Here is a 24,098-nt window from a genome sequence, read left to right on the forward strand (position 1 = left end):
GATGTATATGTTCGTTTGAACCCTGACACTAACTTGTATTGAAAGCTTTTTGACTATGTTAAAACAGACTACTGACTTCCCATGCTTAGCCATAATTATTTGTTGGGCCAAGCTGATAGTTGCTAATAAAACTTTCACAAGATCTCTATTTCCCAATTCAGTAAAACCAATCTCATGTTGTTTATTTATGGTTTTAGTTATCTAATAAAATTCAGTTTCCTGTCATATATTGAAGCATAATTCTATTTTAAAAAATTATCAGGAATAAGATATGTTCTTACAAACGTATTACGTAAGATTTTGAAAAAATTATTCACTTGGTTGTATCAAAACTTCAGAGAGATCTTAAGAACACATAATTAGGTTATGAGAATTGTTTGAATATCTTTCATCTTTATTGGTTTATTAATCTTTTCATAATTTGTCTATTTTTCCCTTTTCAAGATTCAAAATGGAAGGGAGGATTTATCTGCAAGGTAAATAATAACACAATGTAGTATAGAAAATTGCACCTGTACAAAAGGCATCAGAAGTGTCCATGACTAACAACTTTATTTATTCTCTGTCTCAAGTATTTTTCTCAGGTATTCTTTCATGTTTTTGTCTTCATGTGACCAAACACTACAAATTTATTTGAGGATTTGTAAATATTCCCCACCCCTGATAAACCCTGATAATTTATTTTCCCATACTATTTGAAACATACTTCTGCAATGCCAAATTTGTGCAGAAAACCTTTTAACAATACAACAAAATCAATTGTAAGACAGATAAATGAAATGCTTTAATGGGTTTATTTTAAATCAGAATGAAATTTATTTTCACGAAAGGATCCCTACGTACAATTAGTTTCACAGTGTATTGCAGTCTTATAAAAACATAGCAACAATAAAAAACTTTTAAAAACTTCTATCAGGAATGTTTTTTCATGGACAATAAATATCACTTAAGGCACTTCACTTCATATGCTTTTCCAAAGGGTTTGGCTCAACATACACTTGAGAATTATATTCAAAATATTTTCATCCAGACATTGCCAGCTGGAACGTGCCCAGTTAGAACTAATAGCTAGTGAAGGTGCCAGCCTCTTGTTCTTCATTGAGTGGATCTTGGGAGGTAGGATAAAGGTGCCAGCCTCTTGTTCTTCATTGAGTGGATCTTGGGAGGTAGGATAATGAGGGAAGGACTGAACAGTGGGGGCAGGGCTGCTGGTGGTGGGGAATTGTTCTCCAGCTGCTTTAAAAAATTACAATAATTTAACAACTATTCAGCTAACAACAATTTAGCTGAACCAGTGCATTCTTTGTCCTGTACTAATTGAGTATCTTTCAGTATTATTCATACAGTATACACAATGGAAAACTTTTAAAATTGAGTATGTTATTTATTAATCCAACAAATATTTATTGAGACTTAGTAGGTGCCAGGTACTGCACCATACCCAGAAGAAAAGCAGACTAACAGTGCAATCTCCAGCAGAAGGAATTATACTCATGGGAGAAGTCTTGTATAGTGTATATTAGCTAAATTTTCTACCAACTTTCTTCTGCTCATACTGTGTTTATATTACTCTGTGTTTTATTGGAATAAAAAGAGGACTGATCCAACATTGTTGATCTTCTCTATTTAAAATAAAGCCAGTTAAACTCATTTGCATAACTAGAAAAATTGATTTTTTTTAAGTCTACTACATTCATTCCAGACAGATCGCTGAGTTTTAGAAAATGTGACCCATAGTCCTCAGATTCTTTTTCTGTTGTCTCTGTCCTATGGGAGGGCATTCTCCTTTAAAAAATTCAGTTTTCAGTGCTGATACTCTGTAGGTTGCCTTCTATTGGGGATGGTGTGGGCTGGGGTCAGGTTGTAGGTTAAGTTGAGGAAAGCCCTAATGATTTGTATGGAGAAAATCTTGGCACCATGGTAGAAATGTGTGGCCATTTAAATTTATGGGAAATTCTTCTCTGGGAGGGAGTGGGAGTGGGAGTGGGGAACTGGAATAGAGTAGAGAAGAAAAGATGGCCATCCACTTGGAAAAAGGAAGAAATTTGAATGAATCTGAATTACAATCAATGGAAAAGAGTCTGAACTTATCTGCAATATAGAAATTACACAGGGCTTAGGAAATCATTTTGTTTTAGGGAACTGTGTGACCGTGATGGTTAATATTGAGTGTCACCTTGATTAGATTGAAAGATGCAAAGTATTGTTACTGAGTGTGTCTGTGACGGTGTTGCCAAAGGAGATTAATATTTGAGTCAGCGGACTGGTAGAGGCAGACCCACTCGCAATTTGGGTGGGCACCATCTAATCAGCTGCCAGAGCAGCTAGGATAAACGCAGGCAGAGGAACGTGGAAGGACTAGACTGGCGCATCTTCTGGTCTCCATCTTTCTCCCGTGCTGGATGCTTCCTGCCCTCAAATGTCGGACTCCAAGTTCTGAGTTTTTGGACTCTGGGACTTAAAACGGTGACTTGCTAGAAGCTCTGGGGCCTTTGGCCACAGACTGAAGGCTGCACTATCGGCTTCCCTACTTTTGAGGTTCTGGGACTCAGACTGGCTTCCTGGTTCCTCAGCTTGCAGATTGCCTGTTATAGGACTTCATATGGTGATTGTGTAAGTCAATTCTCCTAATAAACTCCCCTTTACATATTCATCTAGCCTATTAATTCTGCTCCTTTAGAGAACCCTGACTAATACAGTGGCTCAAAGAAGTCTCGGCAAATCTGAGGAAGAAAAACCACCTCACCAGGCCCTCTATTTATGGCTGGTAGCCACTGGTCAAATTGATCATTAAACACTTGAAATGCAGCTGGTCCAAAGAGAAATATGCTGTAAGTACATGAGTTTCAAATATTTAGTATAAAAACATGTAAGATATTTCATGAATAACTGTTACATTGATTGCATGTTGAAATAATAATGCTTTGAATGCATTGGGATAAATAAACTGTATTATTAAAATTAATTTCACCTTTTGGGGGGGATTGTTCGTTTTTCTGATTTTTTCTTTGTTTTCAATGTGGCCAGTAGAAAATTTAACATTGTATGTATAGTTCACATTTGTGGCTCACATTCTATGTCAATTAGACAACACTAATCTACATTATTGTTGTCTACATTATAGCCCAGAAAGAGTTAACTAATTGACAAGTTTTTACTGAAGAGAGAGTGATAGTTAATACAATACTTACCAGACTATGTCAAGAGTTTCTTAACAGGCTGTAATTTCTTTCCAAATAATAGAGACATTTGCTTTAAATCTTTGGAATTCACTCTGGCTTTCCACCAGACACCAGGGTTAAAAATCAGCACATCTAACTTCTACTAGTCTCTCAGGGCAATCTAAGCTGACATGTCTGGATTGACTTGATGGAAGAGATCAAAATCATTCTAACTACCACACTGAAGAAACAACACTGATCCTTTAAGAATGAAGATTCCAAACTTAAACCGTATTTGAGAGCACGAGCAGAGAAACCTAACATTTTCAGGGAATGAGGAGAATAGAAGAGATAATTGGATTATAACCAGAGTTGTCAAAGAGAAGGAACTCCTTCTTCTCTAAAGACTGCCAGCCTCATGTGGAGGGGATAAGGGGAGGCTGAACTTTGGGAGTGGGGTGGGACTTTGGGACTGGTTTAACACTAAGCCAGGAGCGGTTGCTAGCCCTACAACTTTTCATTCTCTGATTGCTCTCTGATTCCCATTCTGCATTCTTATGAAAGTTTCTTTATAAGTAAAAGAGAGATTCTTGGCTGTTGGCCACAAAGCACAGAGACACATTACCTCCTAGACTGGAAACAAACTTAACTTAAAGGAGGAACTCAAGAATGATACTATGTTTGTGCTTCCTTTTTTTTTTTTTTTTTTTTTTTGGAATTGTTAGAACAGTGACTTTTCCCTGACCCTGCCCACACTCTTCTCCAGTTGCTTTTAGTTAGCATCACCTGTATTCCTGTTGTCAGCCTCTATTGGAGGTTGTAAACCTCTATTGGACAATAACCAGAGAGAATGAGGAAACGAAGTTGAGGTTAGGAAAACTAACTGTTCCAAGCCCTTTCTCAACTTTTGGTGCTGCGTCCGTGTTTTTCAATTGTGTTGCTTGCTCTGGCTCTCCCCTTTCTCGTAGACGCCATGATTAGAAACCACTTGCAGGGATTTTGGACCTTTGGTCTTGCTCCACACTCTTAGTGACTTCTCAGACTTTGTCATTTGCCAGGCCATTGCACCATGATCGCTCTGACGCTTGTATTTGGTCTGCTCTGCTTTTCTTGGCCTGCCTCTTGACCTTTGCCCTCAAAACATTGTGACAGACACCACTATACGGTGAGGTTAAATGGTAAAAATGATTTTTTTAAAAGCTCTCTTTTCTATTTTGCTAACAGAAAAATCAGCCTGCATGTTGAAAGTTCAATTTTCACTTCTCCTTGTCAAATAGGTAACATAGATCTTCTACACACCTGCTGTATCTGTACAAACATGTAGTTTATTATTAATTATAGAGCTTAAGACTTTAGCTCATGCTTCAAGACTTCAAAACCAGGATTCCTGCTTCATGTGAAGTTATAAATATTTAAACTTTGGCAATGAATCTTAAAGAAAACATAGAATGATTTATTCTCTAAGAAGGGGCCACTGTTAAGAAGTTTGGCATGAAGCATTAGCATTTGTAAGACAAGCCAACTTCTCAGCTCATGCACATTACTGGGGTGAATGACATAGGGCTATTGTGATTCTGCATAAGGATATTACTAACCTCACAGAACTTAGAGAAGCAGGCCTGTGATAGAGTAAAAGAAATATACCAGCAACATCCAAAATTAAAGACAGAGCCTACAGAAATGTTTCTGCCAACATGTCATATGATTTATTATTGGAAATCATTTCCAAATCTGAAAAAAATATTTTAAATCTGCACTTTGCATAAACTGAGGGCCTATTTAAGTTGTGCAGTTATTATCAGAGTAGACCCGTGACATTTTCCTATTTTGAGACTATGATTATAGTGTTATATATATGCACTACCATAAAATACAGACTTAGAAATAAAAACGGGGCAACAATACCACATGGAGATGTGGGTGTGTGTGGTCTGTGAGCTTCACTAACTACTGAAGTCATTAAGGTCCTAACTACCAGTCTCCCGCCGGGTTTGATCCAGTACTTGACCCAGCACAATTTAAATTACTATATTCCAAGCATGTTTAGAGTGACTCACAAACAATGCTAAAATGTTAACCCCACAATTAAAATTAACATAAAGATAATTTTGCCATTTTTAAAGAATTGCCTCCATATGGGACACAGAAGCAGGCAAAGACTTGGTGTGGGTCACGATGGCAGGGAACTGTGTCTGTGTCATCTAGCATTCTTATCATCCCTTACCAATATTCTTCATGATATTGGTTGAGACCAAGGGCCAGGATCTTCTAAGCTAGGGATGTTAGAAGGTGGGCCCCCAGGGCTTATCACACAATATTGGATTGTTGATTGGCTCTTCTATTATCATGAAGGCCATTTACTATATGCTTTTAAGTGAAACTCCAATTCACTGTTGGAAAGGGATATTCTTTCAAAATTCCCTTGAGAGATGCATAAACTCCTGATGGGGTTCTAGCAATTTTTAGAGTGGATAGATCAAGAAAGTAGAAATTTAATTCACAGCGAACTTTCTGCAGAGGTTTTAAACTGCCAAAAATATTCAACATACCCTGGTTAATTTTAAGTCTTAAACCTCTATAATGGGGGATAGGGAAGAAGAGGCTACAAATTAAAATATCTAAAGGTTCAAAGTAAAACAATAGAAGTTACGGGGAACATATGAGACTGGAGAACTGAGACTATAAGAAAGCAGCCCCTCATCGGCTCCAAAGAATTATTGCCAAGGGTTGCTTAACCTCCTGAAATCCAGAGAAGTTGGAACTCTAGATAATTTTAATGCAAAATTCCCTATTATAAAAATATTTTGTTTTCAGCAAAACATAACTTGTTTCTATACATTATCTCAAGCCATATAGCCTCAAAATTCTGGTCTGGGGTCTAAAGATTCTTAGAATTACCAATCGTCTACTGACTTTCTCTCCTTAGTGCATTAGAGCATTCAAAGATGGGACTCTCTTAGTCACTGGGAACTCAGACCATGAACAGTTAATTCATAAAGAAAACTCACTTTTAAATTATTGTTCCACAAAGGTTACATCCACTCTCATCTGTAGTACTTAAACTTGCAAACTGTGCACTTGAGTGAGTTATAAAAGAAGGGGCAGCAAAACCTCATTTAATTCAAAAGGTGTTTATGAAATAATTTCTGTGTGTCAGACAGAAAGCAAGTCTGTATGGAAATACAGACTGTGGAAAATGCAATTTGGTTTGCACCTTGAAGGAGCTCACAGTTCATAAAATCATGAAGAAGGTAAAATGTTAACAGTGTTGTTGTGAAATATATACACTGTAATGCAGTTTGTCACAGAAAGAGCCAGGTAAACACTGGGTGTTTTCCCTACTGCCTTGGCAAGCGTCCTGACAGTTTGACTGAATTTGTGCCTTTTTCCCTCTCAGTTGCCCATTATCCAATAGAGATTACACATGAACAGTGGAAAACCCCAAAACCTTTAAGAAAAAGTTGAAGAGGAGAGTAAGAGCTTGGGAGAGGTGCGGGGACTGACTAAAGAACTCATTTATGCACAAAGACTCGTTAAGGTCTCATTGCCTTTACAGAAAAATGAAAGCAAAGATGTGATTCATTCAGATGTTAAACTTTGCTAATTATTACAGGTTAGTATTCAGCATTGAAATGACCGACTCTTCAACTCTATGCTTTGCTTTGAATAAAAGTAGCTGCTTTTTCATTACTTCTGAATAACTCCTGGGAAATTGTTGAAATCAAGTCTCTGTTAGCTAATATTTGTCCTAACTGTTGGAAACAAAATCGGAGTTCACACTTAATGAACATTTAGCTCTTCAGTTAAATAATGTGTTCTCAGATTTAGACCTGTATAGAAGCTCCCAGATAACTGAGAATTTCATTTGATGTTTGTCTATAATAATCACCCTCATTTTCAGTGTGTTTAGGGATTTTCCTCGTCTATCTCTAGTAGATACCTTAAAGCAATAAGACTTGGAATGTTCCATGGCTCAATATGTTTGATAATTATTTCCTATATAATGATGATCATGTAGGGAACTGTTTGGCTTTGATTCAGACAGGGATTTTTTAACATACTCATCTCATTCACATTTCTCTTAAGAATTTCGACAAGAACCCAAAGAGGTAAGAGGTACTAAGTTCTCTTCTATCAACACTATATTAATCCTTCTAGTGAAAGAGAATTTAAGTACAACAGTTAGTGGAATGCAAATTCCATGAGAATTTTAAAAAACACACATTATAATTATTTCAAAGAAACATATCAGTTAGTATAAATGAGACTTTTCAGTTATTTGATATAGTAAAATCAATTGTTTTAGAACTAAAATTGGTACATCAATGACAGAAAAGTTTTCACCAAGACATACAGTTATTCAATTTATTGCGTTTCCTTCAATGTTAAGACTGAAAGACCTACAGAGCATGGGTCAAGTAGTTCACAGTGTTTCACACAAAAGTTAGCGAGCAGGGCAAGGAAAAGGAAGGGAGGAGCTTGGCGACTCTGCTGGTGCTTCTAGTCCCCAGGGAGGGCACTCGGCTGAACGTGGACTCAGGCACTGTGGCCCGCAGGAGAGGAGGACGGCAAAGCAGCTCTCAGTTAAAGAGCGCAGGCCGAATGATCAACCTGGTGACAGTCGACAAGATTTTTTCTGCATCTACGTAGTTCTAGTCTCCAGGCTTCTTAAAGCTAAAAAGTCCCATTAGAATTGTTGGCAATACCTGAAAAGGTTTATAAGGCTGGGCCTCTTACACAAGTTTTGCTTGGCCAGAGTGGTTTTCTTATTATTATCATTTGTCTACAATGATATAGGGAAGGATCTGCATAACATCTTGAGATTCTTCTTAGTCCCTTCTGTGAAGGGAGATCAGGGAAAAAAAGAGGGCTCAATGATGCCCCAAACTCTTAAATTTTCCTTGAGAACGCTCTTTGAGGTGACAGCAGCAAATTCCAAAATGATGGTGAAAGAAATGTAAAACAATCTCCCACATTTTGATACAGTCATCAACAAATGTATGTTATAGACTAAGCCAATTTTCCTCCTCAAATTTGGTTGCTGTCACTGAAGGGCATACTAATTATGCTCTTTAAAAAATCAGTTTCGTGTTTGAAACAGTAGTTGTCCTTTGACATGGAAATAAATGCAACCTGACAGAAACATGAATCTACTTTTTTGTTGACAGTCATACAGAACTTCCCACAGTAAAGTGGTTGTCCTCCAACCTTGGTGTGGGTAATATTCACTCAGGAACTTGAAAAATGCTGATTGGGCCCACTCATAGAAATTCTGACTCCTTAGGTTTGGGCAGCACCACAGAAATTTTTTCAGCAGTGAAACCCAGGTTATTATAAAGTAGGTCGTCCATGGATCATGCAGAAACACTGGAGAAGAGAGCACGTCTTCAGAGGGGAAATGAGCAATTAGAGATCTATCAATGTATAACCTGGAAAGATTTTATATGTGTGTGTGTGTGTGTGTGTGTGTGTGTGTGTGTGTATGCATATATGTGTGTGTGTGTGTGTGTGTGTGTCTGTATATATGTGCACATTTATCTCTAAAAAATGTAAGTGCTTTGCTTATAAGTCCTCATAGAGCAACTCCAATGAACAAGGGACAGGACAGGAAATAATAATCTATAAGCAAGGTTAAGTAATTTATTCAAGGCAAGTTAACAAATCTGTTTGAACAGCTGTTGTAACGCAAGCCTCTGGCTTCTTGAGTCCTGTACTCTCTGTACATGAGATCTGCATTTTCACAGTTACGAAACATGCTGTATTCCACGCTATCGGTTCCTCTGAAGTATCATACTTCCACTACATCTATTATATGCATATACCTATCACATGCCAAATAGCTCAAATGATAATGGAATTTGGAAATGTTCCTGTTGTCTAGGCCATTTGCTACAGTGGCTTCAACATCTACGACTCACTCGTCTACCCACTAAAATTTGCATTCTTTCCACCAATCCATTAAACCTGCTGTCACCAAGGTCACTCACAATTTTCTCTTTGCAAAATCTGAAAGACGCCATTCGGATCAAGGTTATGGAGCACACATAATTTTCTATCTCAGTTTCCGCAACGGAATTCTTGAGATGATATGAAGATTTTTAGTAAAGGATAAATCTACAACTTTACTAAGAAATGAGGAAGGTTAAAACCAATAGAGCAGAAAATTTGAAAAATTTCTAAAACATTCACAGCAAATTGATAGATGAGAAAGAATAAGAATGGAGAAACTGGGGACCACAATATTACACAGAAGAAAACTACCCAAGGTTTCAGTGATACTTCAAAGGAAAGAATTAAAGACGCTCATGGCGGTTTTGTCTCTATTGCTACTTTCCACCCTCCCACTAAGCTGAACAGCACTGTTTTCAAATAGGTCAATAACCTTAAAACTGCTTTCTAAAAAGACGAGGAAGTCCTCTTAGGGAAGTCTTCTTTTAAGAATGCTGAGTTCTAATTTATGCTATTATGGAGATAATAACATAGTTTACAAGCAGTACTAACGCTTATGAAGCACCTATTATGTGTCAAGCCCTGTTTCCAGCCGTTTCCAAGCACTGATTTATTTCATCTTTATGATAACCCTGTAGTGTGGACTCTGCTACTTTCCCCATTTAAATGAGAAACAGAGATGTCAAGTGACTTGCCCAAGGTCACACAGCTAAAGCATAGTATAGCTGTGATATATGCTCAGGGAGCTGTGTAGGTCTGTGTTTTTAGCCAGTACACAACTTAGATCTCTATAGCAATCACAGAAAGCTGGAGGAAAAACAATTGGACCTAGAAGGAAAGTGAATGAAATGCCATACCGCATGGACCTGTTTATTTCGGAAATTGAATGAGGTAGTGTTTGGTCAAGTCCTGTATTCTGACAACTGGAAAAATCCACAGTCACACTACCTATCCCAGTCAGGCTAGTTTTCATTCAAAGGGACACCAGGTCTTTAAGAAAAGCAATCAGGAAAAGACAAAAACCAAGATTAACAAACAATATCTGATGATAGAAAAATAAATTTAAAAAGAACATAAGAGAACTTTAAAAATATTCTGAATAGTACCCTCAGGAATACAAGAGAACATTTAACCCATAAAAGAAGAGAAGCTTGCAATCAGAGTAGGAGATAGAATTCTTTGAAATGAAATGAATAATTACCGACATAAAAACATCCCAAGATGGATCAAATTCTAGAAAGGACATAGCTGAGAATTAGATTCACAGTTTGGAAGATAAACTAAAGAAAGTTTTCTAAAACATAGAATAAAAATGACAAAAAGCTTGAAAAACTGAGACACGAAGTATTAGCATAAGAAATTCAACATCTGCACTGGGCACGGTGGCTCACAACTGTAATCTCAGCATTTGGGAGTTTGATGCAGGCGGTATCACTAGAGGTCAGAAGTTCAAAATCAGCCTGGCCAAAATGGTGAAACCCCTGTCTCTACTAAAAATACAAAATTAGCTGGCCATGGTGGCTCGTGCCTGTAGTCCCAGCTGTTTGGGCAACTGAGGCAGGAAAATCACTGGAACCCAAGAGGTGGAGATTGCAATGAGTAGAGATCATGCCACTGCTTTCCAGCCCAGACCACAGAGCAAGACTCTGTCTCAGGGAAAAAAAAAAAAAAAGAAGAAGAAGAAGAAGAATTTTAACATCTGTCTAAAAGAAATTTCCAAAAGAAAGAACCAAGACAAAAAAAATAAGGAATAATAAAATTTCTCTAAATTGAAGAATGACACAAGGCTCAGATTAAAAGCATTCATTGATTTCTGAGCAGTGAAATAAATTCTGGCGATAAGGAAAGAAACAACAAATATGAGGTACATAAAATAAATCCACAAACTACTGTGTCAGATATTATAAAATAATATTGAAATACATAATAGAAGCCCTACATACATAGGAAATTCCACTATTTGAAGTTATTAGGTCCCCTAAAATTGATCTGTAGCTCACTGCAATTCCAATAAAAACCTTAGTAGGAAATGTGCACAACTTCAAAAGATGATGATAAAATTCATATGGAACAATAAAGAGCCAAGAATAATTAAGAGAGTTAGGAAAAAGAATAAGTTACTATAATATATTCAATCTCGTTATACAATCAGAGTAATTAACACCATGTGGTATTAGCAAGGAAGTGGAAGAACAGTGGAAAAGAATAGCGAACTGGGACATTTGGAAATTTAGTACACGACAGAAGTGGAGTGAAATCAGTGGCAAAAGGATGAGCTAGTCAATAAATCGCTAGGACAATTGATTTTCCATGTTAATAATGATTCTTACCTCAACAAAACAGAAAATTAATTTCAGATGGATTAAAACCCTAACTGTGCAAAGTGGACTTTAAAGCTCTTGGAAGACAACACACTGGAAGATCATGACAGTAAACTTGACCTGACAACGATGAGCTTTGACCAGGCAATTTCATTTCTAGGTTAAAAAAAAAAAACTGGAGGAATTTCCACCCTATATACACAAGAAGGTAGGTACAAAAAAGGCTCATTTTACAATTTCTTATGACATTAAAAAACTAGGAAAAAAAGCTAAAATAAATAAATTGAAGTATATACATACTTATAGTAGAAAAACTGAATTATATAAAATTATATAATGTACATATAAGTGTTTTCAAAAGTATCATGGAAAAAGTGCAGACTGACACATATTTTAAAAGTGTATATTCCATATATATGAAATTTCAAAATATGCGTCATTTCATATTATTTATGGAAACACATGCATATGGTGAAAACACAAATTCGTGCATAACAAAGAAACAGACCAACTTTAGAGGAATGGCTCCTTCTGAAAGAGTGAGAAGTAAATAGGACCAAGAAGGGCTATCCAGGCCTTACAATTAAATCTGAAATGCTTTATTGTATCTGTAACATTTTATTGTATCTGTAGCATAGTGGATGTTAGTTATATTATCTGTGATTTTCTGTATGTTTTTAACACTTCATGAGAAATTTAGCTTGACAAAAGACACTGCACTTATTAAAGTGAGTAATGTGTTTTCTCATAGCAAATAAGTCAACTTCTCTAGCACCTGGAAATGTCTTAGCAGGAAATGTCTAATAGTAATTGCTCACACAAATGCTTTAATATGCCCTGAACAAGAATATAGCCTCCTATAATGATACTAAGTGCACACTTTATATTGCAAGGGTCTCCTGGGAGTAACAAAGGAAATTCAAGTGGAAAACCCCATCCAGCTGGCAGCTCCTGGTCCCTTGAGGCAATCTGCTACTCTGAGCAGTAATGAAGGAACAATTCTCACACTCTGGAAGGATTTAGACCATCTTTGGTCCTGTATTTGGATTCATTATTGGGGCTGCCTACTGGAAAACCTACTCCAGGGACCAGAGATAATCTAAAAAGTGGGAGTGGGAGAAGGCAGTGCTCTTCTCCAAAGATTTCTCTTTGAAGAAGATACATTTCTCTCCTAATACTAGTATGTTTGAGGGAGTTGTTTTATCCACAGACACAGAAAATAGTGAGAACATATACAACTAAGGTCCTGTATAATGGGGGCCACCATAGGTGAGGTCCTAAGACCTAGAAAAGCTCAGGACAGCCCAGGACTAAACGTTTACGTCTAGTTACAGTGGTGGAATTCTGTGCAGTCATGGAAAAGAATCCCAAGGACCTCATGGTTAGTCATTTTCACAGCTGACTTTCCCACAGAACAGCTCTGTTCTTGCCAAACAATGAATGATCACACTGTGGGTCCCAGAGAATGCTGTGCCTGGAACTCAGAGATACACTTCTAAGGGAGGACATTGGCTGCTGCTCTTTTATGTCAGTTTTGGATTAAAATGGGATTTTGTTCTCTTAATATGTAAGCTAAACCCCTTAACTCTTATAAAGCACTTTCAGATACACGATTCGTTAAATGCTTACAACCTCCTAGTTTCGGCTATTTTGGATTGTTGGGGAAAGTCACAAAAGCTGACAAGAGGCAAGAATAGGGCATTCTTAGTCCATTTTTGCTGCTATAACAGAATACCTGAGACTGGGTAAGTTATAAGGAACAGAAATTCATTTTCTCATAGTTCTGGAGACTGGGAAATCCAAGATCAAAGCCCTAGTATCTGCTGTGGTTCTTCTTCCTGTGTCATCATGGGGTGGAAGAAAGAAAAACAGGAGAAGATGAATGCTGTGTCCTCACATGGCAGAAAAGCAGAAAAGAGAGAAGTCATTGCTGTAAGCCCTTTTAATAGCAGCATTAATTCATTCATAAAGGCTCTCTCCTCATGACCTAGACACCTTCCAAAAGGTTCCACCTCTCAACACTGTTGCATTGGGAGTAAGTTTCCAACATATGAATTTTTGGGGGACGCATTTAGTCCATAGCAGAGGCTCTAGGATAAGGTGCAGAAACAGAATTTTAGGGACTGTAATGCTTCACAAGCATGTTCCTTGGCGTCAGGTCAAGATCTCAGGCACTAGCATTCTTTCTTCACAGTCATTCCAGAAAACGGCCTGTCGTGTTTCTTTGTTCACAATCAAGTGTTGCTTCAAAACTTAACTCAGGAACTAAGTATTCATCTAGTACAGAAAAAACAGTCTCACAACTTTTTTCCAGCTCTGTAATTGTAAAAAAAAAGCACAAAACCAGGCCGTTGAGGTTTTCTAATTGTTTCACATTGAAAGATTGAGAAAAAGCTTCTATCTCAATTCCTATTCTCAATTCAGTCTTACGGGGTAGTATCTTCCAGGACTGCAGAAGTCCCAGGCTGGCTGTCTCAGGATCATCTATGATGCTGATAAATAAATAAACATGGATGTGTCCTATTACTAGGAATTCTTATTTAATAGGTATGAGGTGGGGCCCTGCATTTTTCCAAAAATTTCATATGTAATTCTTAGGAATAGCTAATTTGAAGAATCATGACAAAAAAAAAAAAAAAGACAAGACCACTGTGAATGCTTTAAATAGAGGTTTAGTATGTACATAGGACTGAAGAGTCATCTATATTTCAAAGAAGTTCTCATAAAATTTTGGCAAGGGCTTTCAAACAAAAGAACTCGGAAATAATGTGGCCTTCACATATTTTTATTTGGACATTCAATACTACATGATATAATAAGTAATACACTGGAACTGGCTTGTAGAGATTGTGAGAGTCAGTTGTTTAATTTTGGGAGATTTTGCCATTCAGTTGTTAAACTATTGGTAGCTTGAAACTAGCTAGAGTGAAAGTATTCACATTTTGGAAATCAGGAAATGCTACAAAAAGGGCATTAACTCCCTGGGGAGCTGCTTGTTGTAAATTTACCACCCATCCCATTGGCTATAAGGATATAAGGATCAGTGTATTATAAATATGAACATTTTATTCAGTACTATCCTGTCACTCTTTTAAATGTATTCAATTGAAACTAATACCAAAAGTATTTGATACCCACAGACCATTATCCACTTGAAAAATGCAGAACAATCTCTTTCTTAATAGACCCAAAATTTACATTATCCCATTTTCTTTCTGAGTTCATATTTTCTTTTGACAATCCATCATCAGATTTTATTCTGATACAACATTTTAAGCTGGAAAGTCTGTTTTTGTTCATCTAATTACATTTCTCTGTAATAGAATAGGAATAAAAATTGAAATTAGAGAGTTTCAAATGTTTCTTTTTTCTTTTTGGTTTTCTCATTTTTATTGGGAGACATGGGAGGGGCCTCCTCTGTCAGTGGAGGTGCTCACAGGTTCTTCAGACACTCCAGGCTGGGGCCCTGGGGATCCTGGGGATGGCGCTGGGCACATAGGGCGTGTTCCCATCATCACAGACAGGCACTGGGTAGTTGTAGGACTTGGCCTCATTGATCATGATGGAGTACTTGAAGTAGGGGCTGATTGGGGGCAAAATTACAACAAGGCTTCCGATGGCGAAGGACACCACCAGCACTGGCTCCTTGGCCCAGGACCAAGGAGGCACCGAGTCTCACAGCCATCTTGGTCTTGGTGGCTGCGTCAGAGGCCAAGAGTTTTAAAATTTTCTAAGATCATAATGGTCTAAATTTAAAAATATTTTTCTGCATTGAGTTATTAGTACTGTCATTCGACAATTGATCCAAACAGTATAAATATATTAGTAAGGTACAAATGATTATTAATTATAAAAAGCATTTTTTGGAAATTCATCTTCTAATACAATGAATCGCCTATTAAAATTAGTTATCTATTCAAGGATAAATATTATCTATTGCTAGCAAGAGACAAGCACTACTGAAAAAAAAGTTGTTAATAAATAGAAATGAAAATAATTTAGGTATATGAATGTTCCCCAAATCTCCAAAGTCCTTCTTAGTTACAGGCCAAAAAATCACATGGTAATTTGGATCTCAAAAATGGTCATTGATATATTAAATATGTGGCAGCTGCATGTTGCAGGTGAAAAACAGGACCTGGAGTCAAACACTCCAATTTTAGTCACTCAGTATTCTGCCTCTGTGACCTTGTGTTATTTATGAAGTTTCTGATTCTTTCACATTACTTATTTGCTAGATAAGTGGATAATATCCCCATCACATAGGGCTATTATGAGGATGAAATGAAGTAATAAAAAGAAAATGTCCTTGACTCATTTCATGTAACGTAATGTCCTCCATGTTCTCCACGTTCATCTATTCTGTCACAAATAGCAGGATTTCATTCATTTTTATGTCTGAATAATATTTCACTGTGTGTATGTGCCACATTTTCTGTTGAGTCCCTATCTTGGCTATTGTGAATAGTACTGCAATAAACATGGGAGCGCAGATATCTCTTAACAAATTGATTCCAATTCCCTTGGAGATATACCCAATAGTGAGGTTGCTGAAACATTTGTTTGTTCTATTTTTAGTTTTTTGAGGAAGCTCTATATTGTTTTTCACACAGACTAATACTGCCTGATCTCATGCATAAGTGGAATCTTCAAAAAACTTATTGAATGGAAGGAGAGAGTTGAATGGTAGTTACCAGGGGTTGAAATGCTTAGGAAGGATGGGAGAGGCTGGTCAAAGGATACATAATTACAGTTAGATAGGAGGAATAAATTTCAAGAGAAATTTATTTACAGCAAGGTAAAATTTATATTTTACAGCAAGGCGACTATAGTTAATGATAATATAGTGCATTCTTGAAAAATTTAGAGTGGGTGTTATATATTCTTACCACAAAAATGATAACTGTGTGAGGTAATTCATTTGCTAGTTAGCTAGATTTAACCACTCCACAGTATATATGTACTTTAGAACATCATGTTGTGTGTCATGAAAAGACACAATATTATTTGTCCATTTAAAATAAACTTAAAATTTAAAAAGAATTAAGTGCAATGAGAATGTGAGTGTTCGACACATGGTTGCTTTCATTTTTTAAAATTTAATTATTTTAGGAACTTTTTCATTTCATAATGTGAGATACACAAGTAGGCTATTCTTATAAAAGATCTTAAGGAAATATAAGATCTGGGTGGTTAAAAAAAAAAAAAAAAAGGAGGATTTTTGGAGTCTTTCAGGAGACCCAGGAACTCCTTGGTAGGCCTAGGTATTTAGAATACAGGCTGCTTTTTTTTTTTTTTTTTGATGGATTTTATATTCTTTTTGTGGAACTAAAGCCACGATGGTGAATTTTGATGGAAATGAACACATCAGGACACTTACAGCTTACACTTTCATGCAGTGGGATGCCTCTGCCAAATTCCTATAGTATTTAATGACAAATATTGATATAAATCTTTTTTCAGGTCAGTGAGAACAGTTGGCCTCCTAAAACTTTTGGTCCTTAGGCAATGAAGAGTGAATCTGTTGTCAATTTAGGATTATGTAGTCAAGATTATAAACAGGAGTATATTATAAAATGCTTATTCTGCAGAGTGCAGAGTGGCTTTGGTATAAACTTTTAAGAAAACTTACAAGAGCTTTCGGATCACTGCTCATTTCCTCCAAGTGACATAATGACTAAATGTTTGTGAACTTAATAACTTGAATCACACAAGAGTAAGGAGAAATATGAAGTCTAAGTAAATTTTATTTTATTTTTCTCTGAAACCAGTGAAAAAAAATATTCACTAAACAGTATCTCTGAAAGTTTGGGCCAGTCAAAATTTTAATTAAAAAGCCAAATGTCTCTGCTGATGAATTTTAAGCCAATAGGAAATTGAAGATCAAACTTCAAACCTCTCAGGAAAACAGTTTTCAAAGGAAATGCTCACAGACCCACCGCTGGGTGCTGCTATTGTAAACAGATGAACCCTTCCATATGTGCCTAAATTCCAGTTACACCCATTGGTCAGAGCCGTTATTGGCCAAATCCTGCTGCTAAAACCACTAGGCACTGATGAGAGAGGTGCCAGAAATAATAAGCTGTAGCTTAGGCAAAACCCAAGAGGAAACACTTGATGTCAGATATGAGTTTGCCATTGTTTTGAGGGAACATGGATGGAGGAAGGAATAAATGCCTGTGTGTTTAAGACTCAATGTATATATCCTATCAGACTGAATCTTATTTTCCTTGGCCGCTCAAATCTGACCCAAGATTATCTTTTTCTGATATTTACTTTAATGGCGACCTTCATTTCCAGGCTGCTATCCAGAGTCATTCTAGTATTAAGAATGTTTTTTAAAATAATAAATACATGAAATAACAAAACATCAAGCAGATGTTTATAAACATTAGCCAAGCTCATTTCGTGTAATTGTGACACTATATCCACTCAGGGGGAATTCATTTTTCTAGAGGGGACAAATAATCTCCTAGGCCTCCCATGATTATACTGAGTTTTTATCATTACTAATATGTGGCAGGGAAGCAACAAGTGGGAAAATCTCACAAAACACATGCACACTCTCTCTCCTTATATGCTCCCATGGCTATTTCTAGCAAGATGACCTACAAAAACCATAACTGAATTCCAGATGGGCAAACCCAGTAGTTCCTTTAAACAACCAAAAGCCACACAGACTTTGCAAACCCAATCAATGTTAAGCTGCCCCAGAATCATGCAGTGTCTGGACTTGGCTTTCCTATTTAGCAAGCTACAGGCAATTTAACTTGCCACTTAGAAGAGGTCAGCGAAGCCACTTCCATCTGAATTGTGTAATAATATTTATATCCCCATATTACCACTGAGAATCACAGAGTTTTAGAGACAAAAGGGACCTGAGAAATGATAATATCCAACAGATAAAATTCAATAACATCCAAAAGTTACTTAGTATATATCTATTATGTGCCAGAATTGTATTGCATTATTGTATGTCTGCTAAATACCAGACCTTGAAACTACATTGGCCCACCCTTAGAGAGCTTACAGTATAGAAGGAAGAAAAAATTCATCTAGAACAAAATTAAACTACAATATGACCAAGTTCATCGACAGAAATACAGACAGGGGAGCATGAAGGAGTTAATGATTAATGTTTTAAATTTAGTGACAGTTTCCTAGAAAACATAAATGTTTGTTCAGTTGGGAAGGAGAAGGTATATGTCATCCAGCAGAAAGGCAGGGGAGAAAGATACAGGAAAGAAGGCCAAAAGGAAAAGGTATTCCAAGAATAGAAACCAGCAAGAACAAAATAAACAAATAAACACAAAGGTGTTAACCTGTGTGCTATGTTTGCGTAACATGAGTAAAGTCTGGAGTGACTGACCGGTGGGTGGCAGAGATAGGCTGTTTGACTGCTTTACTAAGAAGCCTAATCCCATCCCAAATAGGGAGGAAACTCACGAGTTTTAGCAAAGGTGTGGCATAGTTACATCTAGGTAGCTTAAAGGGTGATTGAAAGGAGAAGAGTGAGGAAGAGACTCTGAACATAGTCTGGGCAAGCAAACTATACAAATACTGATGAGTTTTAAAGGAGCAGTGAATGAAATCAGCTAATGAGAAACCAGTGGAGTCTTAATGTAACATAAGACCTTTTCCTTAATCCCAAGATTTTTGTTTTCTGTCTGATTCTATATACTGAGAAAACACTGGGTGAAAAGTTATTCAAGATTCAAGTAAAAGTGCAGCACGGCACCCTATGTAAGGGCAGAGCTTGCCTCCTTTGACATCCTGACACCATAGTTATCTGCAGGGTTTATGTTAAAGCCTGGCATCAATTACAACGTGGGGGATTTGAGGGAAAAAAATCATAGAAAACCATAGCAGGACATGATCCTCAGCTGCTTGTGGAAAACTATCCTCAGCAGGACTTTGGTATCATGAAATATTTTAATAATAATGCAGGCCTATGAATTCCTGGTATGAAATAATGTGCCAAGTACCTGGCAGCCAGCATGGCTGGAGCAGTGGTGGGTCTGGAGCCCCAGGGTTGCCGCCGCGCTGCTCTTGCACCCCCTGCTTCCACTTGTGGTCCCAGCAGAAACGTTCTTCACTGAGGCTTGCTTCATGGATTGCTTCATGGCTTTGGGACATCCAGGCGATCTTACCAGTCTCTGATAGTTTTGCTTAGCTTCTGCTTGCCTGCCTGACTTATGCATACTTCTGACCACGTTTAACCAAGACCTCTGCTTTGCTCACATCTGGCTCACTCATCTATAATTTCCTAGCCCACACCCCAATTCTAGAGCTGTTCAGGGATCTGGTACAAATAACTTTAAAAGGGCTCTGAGATAAAAATATACTTGTATAAAGTAAACTTTTAATGGTATGATTTGAATTATGACCACTTAAAGACAGAAATATGGTTGGCTTTTACCTTCTTTTTCCGACTCAAACTTAGAAATGATTCCAGTTGTTTCAGAATGTTTTGCCAAATATTCTCTGACTATTTTAATGATATCTGCCTAGATTTTTCTTCTGTTGTTCAGCTTAATAAAATGAATAAAGAATATTTCTGAAGTTAATAATGAATATAAAACTATTTAAAAAACGAATAGAATATTAGAATTAGGAGAATGTGGGCTATAAAATATGACCTGTCTCCCAATTTATGAACACATTCCGTGAAGTCACAGACAATTTCAACCAGGACACTCTTACTGACATCTAAACCATCTAAAAGCAAACAAATGAACAAGCAAGCAAACAAACAAAAAAACGAATAAACAAAAAAAAAGTATCACCTTTTATTCATTTATCACCTTTGATGTGTAGATAACCCTTGAACAATTCAGAGGTTAAGGGAACCGACTCCCTCTAATGTTAGAAATACAAGTATAACTTTTAACTCCCTAAAACCGTAACTCCTAATTGCCTACTGTTGACTGGAAGCCTTGCAGATGACCTAAACAGTCAACTAATACATATTTTGTAGGTTGTATCTATATTATATGCTGTATTCTTACAATAAAAGAAGGTAGAAGAAAGAATGAAGGCTAGTATCTTTAGCAAACTAATGCAGGAACAGAAATGCAAATACTTCATATTCTCCCTTGTAAGTGGGAAGCTAAATAATGAGAACACAGGGACACATAGAGGGGAACAACAGACACTGGGGCCTATCAGAGGGTGGAGAATGGGAGGAGGAAGAGGATCAGGACAAATTGCTAATGGATACTAGGCTTAATACCTGAGAGATGAAATAATCTGTGCAGCAAACCCCCATGAAACGAGTTCACCTATGTAACAAACCTGCACTTAAAAGTTAAATTTTAAAGAAAGAAAATCATAAAGAAGAGAACATGTATTAATGAATATATTCCTTAAGTGGAACTGGATCATTGGAAAGATCTTCACCCTCTTCATCTTCACATTGAGTAGGATGAGGAAGAGGAGGAGGAAGTAGAGGGGTTGGTCTTGCAGTCTCAGGAGTGGCAGAGGCAGAAGAAAATCTGCATGTAAGTGAACCTTCACAGTTAAGCCCTCATTCAAAGGTAAGCTGGAATCCGCTTACCTCTGTCTTCCAAACACTGGTTTTACTTTGTCTGTTGAGACCACATAAAGTAAGTCTATTCTCTCATTCATAAGCTAGAGAGAGATGAAGAAAGAAAGTATAATCACTTAGATTTATATTTTCCTGAGCTCTGTATTCCCAGTTCTATCAATCATTACTTGTGTAAGTCTAACAAATCCCTCACCCTTTTGGTCACCCCTCCTGTGGAAACTCATTATTTTGTCAAGTTTCTTTTTATATTTCCAGAATATCATCAGAACATCTGGAGATGATACTTCTCTTAATGCTATGTAAGATTACATGTTTTTTCAACATCTGTGTCACTGTTGACTTATTTTACTCTTAGAGCCAAACTAAATCCTTAGTTCAATTATTTATCAAACTATCTGCTTTCAAACCAAATGCTGACTATTTCTTCTAGTAGCAAATCCATAGGAAAGGAGGTGTAAGGACTGAGAAAGAATTAGCTCATCTAGGCAAGACTCAGAAAATTTGGAGAAATAAATTTTCATTTGAAATTCTCTGTTTTTAAGGCAATTTATGCTTTTTTTATTTGAAAACATCATAAAGCTAAGAGATATGGGATTCTCTGGGGTAATTTGAATTCTGTCTGACATTACAGTATGTATGATAAATCGAGTACTAATAGTGCTAGAAATCTTTAGTTTTTGAATCATCTGTATCAATAATTTTATTTAAAAGTTACACAAATTTTTACTGAGAGAACCAAAACCTTTGTGAAGCACTTTGATATCTTCCATTTACCAATTCAATGCTTATTTTGTTTGGTTCTACACTGCTATACCAGGACCAGGGCCAAGAATGGACATACTGTTGAATAAACATAAGAGAGTACTTTCTGTCTACTGTGTATTAAAATTCCATTAGCAATCTATAATTTTTTTTTTTGAGACAGTGTCTCACTTTGTTGTCCAGGCTGGAGTGCAGTGGCATAATCTTGGCTCACTGCAATCTCCGCCTCCGGGGTTCAAGTGCTTCTCCTACCTAAGTCTCCTGAGTAGCCTGGATTACAGGTGCACACCACCACACCCAGCTAATTTTTATATTTTAATAGAGAAGGGGTTTCACAATGTTGGTCAGGCTACACTTGAACTCCTGACCTCATGATCTGCCCATTCTTGGCCTCCCAAAGTGTTGGGATTACAGGTGTGAACCACTGTGCCCAACCTCAATCTCTAACTTCCATTCACTTCACTCCATGTTTGGAGTCTGCTCACTGTGGGACAATTATACATTTTACCTTTGTTCTGTTTTTTAAATGCAAACACTTTGATAATATGCATGACAAAAGAAACTTCTTTCTATAATTGGGCCAAATTATTATCTTTTCACAAAGGAGATTGCATATTACACCTATAAACCTAAAAGTATTAGCTCTAAAAGACAGTGCTGCCGTGTTGAAAAATGTGTTTCCCAATTTCAGTTTCTAAAATTGTATTGAGTCATTATACATAAAAGACCTGTAGCTACTAACTACTGTGATCGCCATCACAGCAAAGTATCCCAGGTGAAGGATGGATACATATATTTACATATCCAATTCCCATAACAGAAGCTTTTAAAAGATCCATTAATTTAAGTGTTGAGAAAATATTAAGATTTACTATTTGGCTTCATAATCTTAGGCACTTTGTTAAAACATTTGGCCTGTTTTTGAAATAAAATTTCTTTGAAAAATCTACTTGCTTTCTCTGGGAAAATAAAAAAAAAAAAAAATCTCCCAATATTACTTTCCTTTCATTGAAAAAAGTCTTTCCTTTGAGAACTTGGGATCTCTGATACTCTCATGCCCCTAGTAAGTTCGCTATCATCACCCAGCTGTGATTCACGCCCTACGCTTAGATTTAGTGGCTAAAAAAAAAAAAAAATTTACGTCCAGAACAGTTCACATGAAACAGGTCAAAGAGACATAGTGTGGATAATTCTCAGTACACAGATGTTCAACAGAGACAGTGCAGAGACTAGCATGGAAATACGACTGCATTTGTAATCCCATTGTGCAGTAGCCATTAACAAAGCAAAGCAGTGCAACAATGTATGTTCACCTGTCCACTGTGGCCTGCAACATTTCAGTTCACCATGTCGTTGTTTTCCTAATTACACCACAGCTTCCTCAAATCATAACTACTGCAGATTGCTTTTTAGACACTGAAGAAATTCACTGAAGGTTGAATAATAAAGAGAATATAATGATGTTTCCTCTAATAAATCCTAGCGGTCACTGTTAGCTTACTGTAACACTTTGTGAAAATATTAATTAAAAGACAACGGCTTTTGCAACAAAAGGGATTTGCTTTAGAAGCCAAAGACTCATCACAGTACTGTAAGTTTTAGAGCAAAAATGGCAAAAGGAGGAAACAGAACAAAGTAAAGGAAATATTCAAACTGGTCACAGCGGAAGGCTGTGTCAAATGAGTATGAAGTCAGAGTTCACCAAAGCCACTTGTGGATAGAAATCAAAGGCAACCTTTCCTGGCTGAGGCCATGCATTTTATCAGTTCTGGCCACACAGTGGAGACTCTGGGAGACCTCCAGCTGATGGTCACCATCAGAATGTTCACCTCCACAGGAAGACAGACATTTCATGTTCATTGAGCAACATTTATTGTTTAGGCTCCTATGCTAGGCGCTCTGAGGGATGCCAAAATCAGCCAGACTTCTGTTCTGAATTTTACCCTCAAAGTGTCTAGAAAAGGATACGCCAGGTACACAAATAATAGTAATACAGGGTAGAATTTGACAAGAACCATGAGAGTGGCATAAACTTCCACGGGAATGAGAAAAGGGAAGAGATCCCTGCAGGAGGCCCAGGGAAGGGAATTCTGGAAGGGTTCACAGTGTCTTCATAGAGGAGGTGGCACTTTGTAAATTTGGTAATTCACTAATTGACATATATATAAATTTTTCACTTTCCTTTCCAGGTCTTTCTGGAGGTTTCCTCATGGAAAGATGGATGAAAACAGAACACGACCTCGATACAGTGCAATGTTAGGTAATAGAATCAATGCTACTCGATAGGGGTCAAGTTATGCTTAAGCAGGGAAGCAAGCGAATCCTTGCTAATCATCTACCTGTGCTGTCCAATATGGC

The 24,098-nt window shown here is 37.0% G+C and overlaps 1 pseudogene; it reads right to left on the reverse strand.

Moving 5' to 3' along the window:
• Window positions 1–14,864: 14,864 nt before the first annotated feature.
• LOC120367736 (NADH dehydrogenase [ubiquinone] 1 alpha subcomplex subunit 3 pseudogene) lies at window positions 14,865–15,116 on the reverse strand (annotated as a pseudogene).
• Window positions 15,117–24,098: the final 8,982 nt, after the last annotated feature.

This window comes from Saimiri boliviensis, chromosome 3 (assembly GCF_048565385.1).
Source record: "Saimiri boliviensis isolate mSaiBol1 chromosome 3, mSaiBol1.pri, whole genome shotgun sequence".
Lineage (NCBI taxonomy): Eukaryota > Metazoa > Chordata > Mammalia > Primates > Cebidae > Saimiri > Saimiri boliviensis.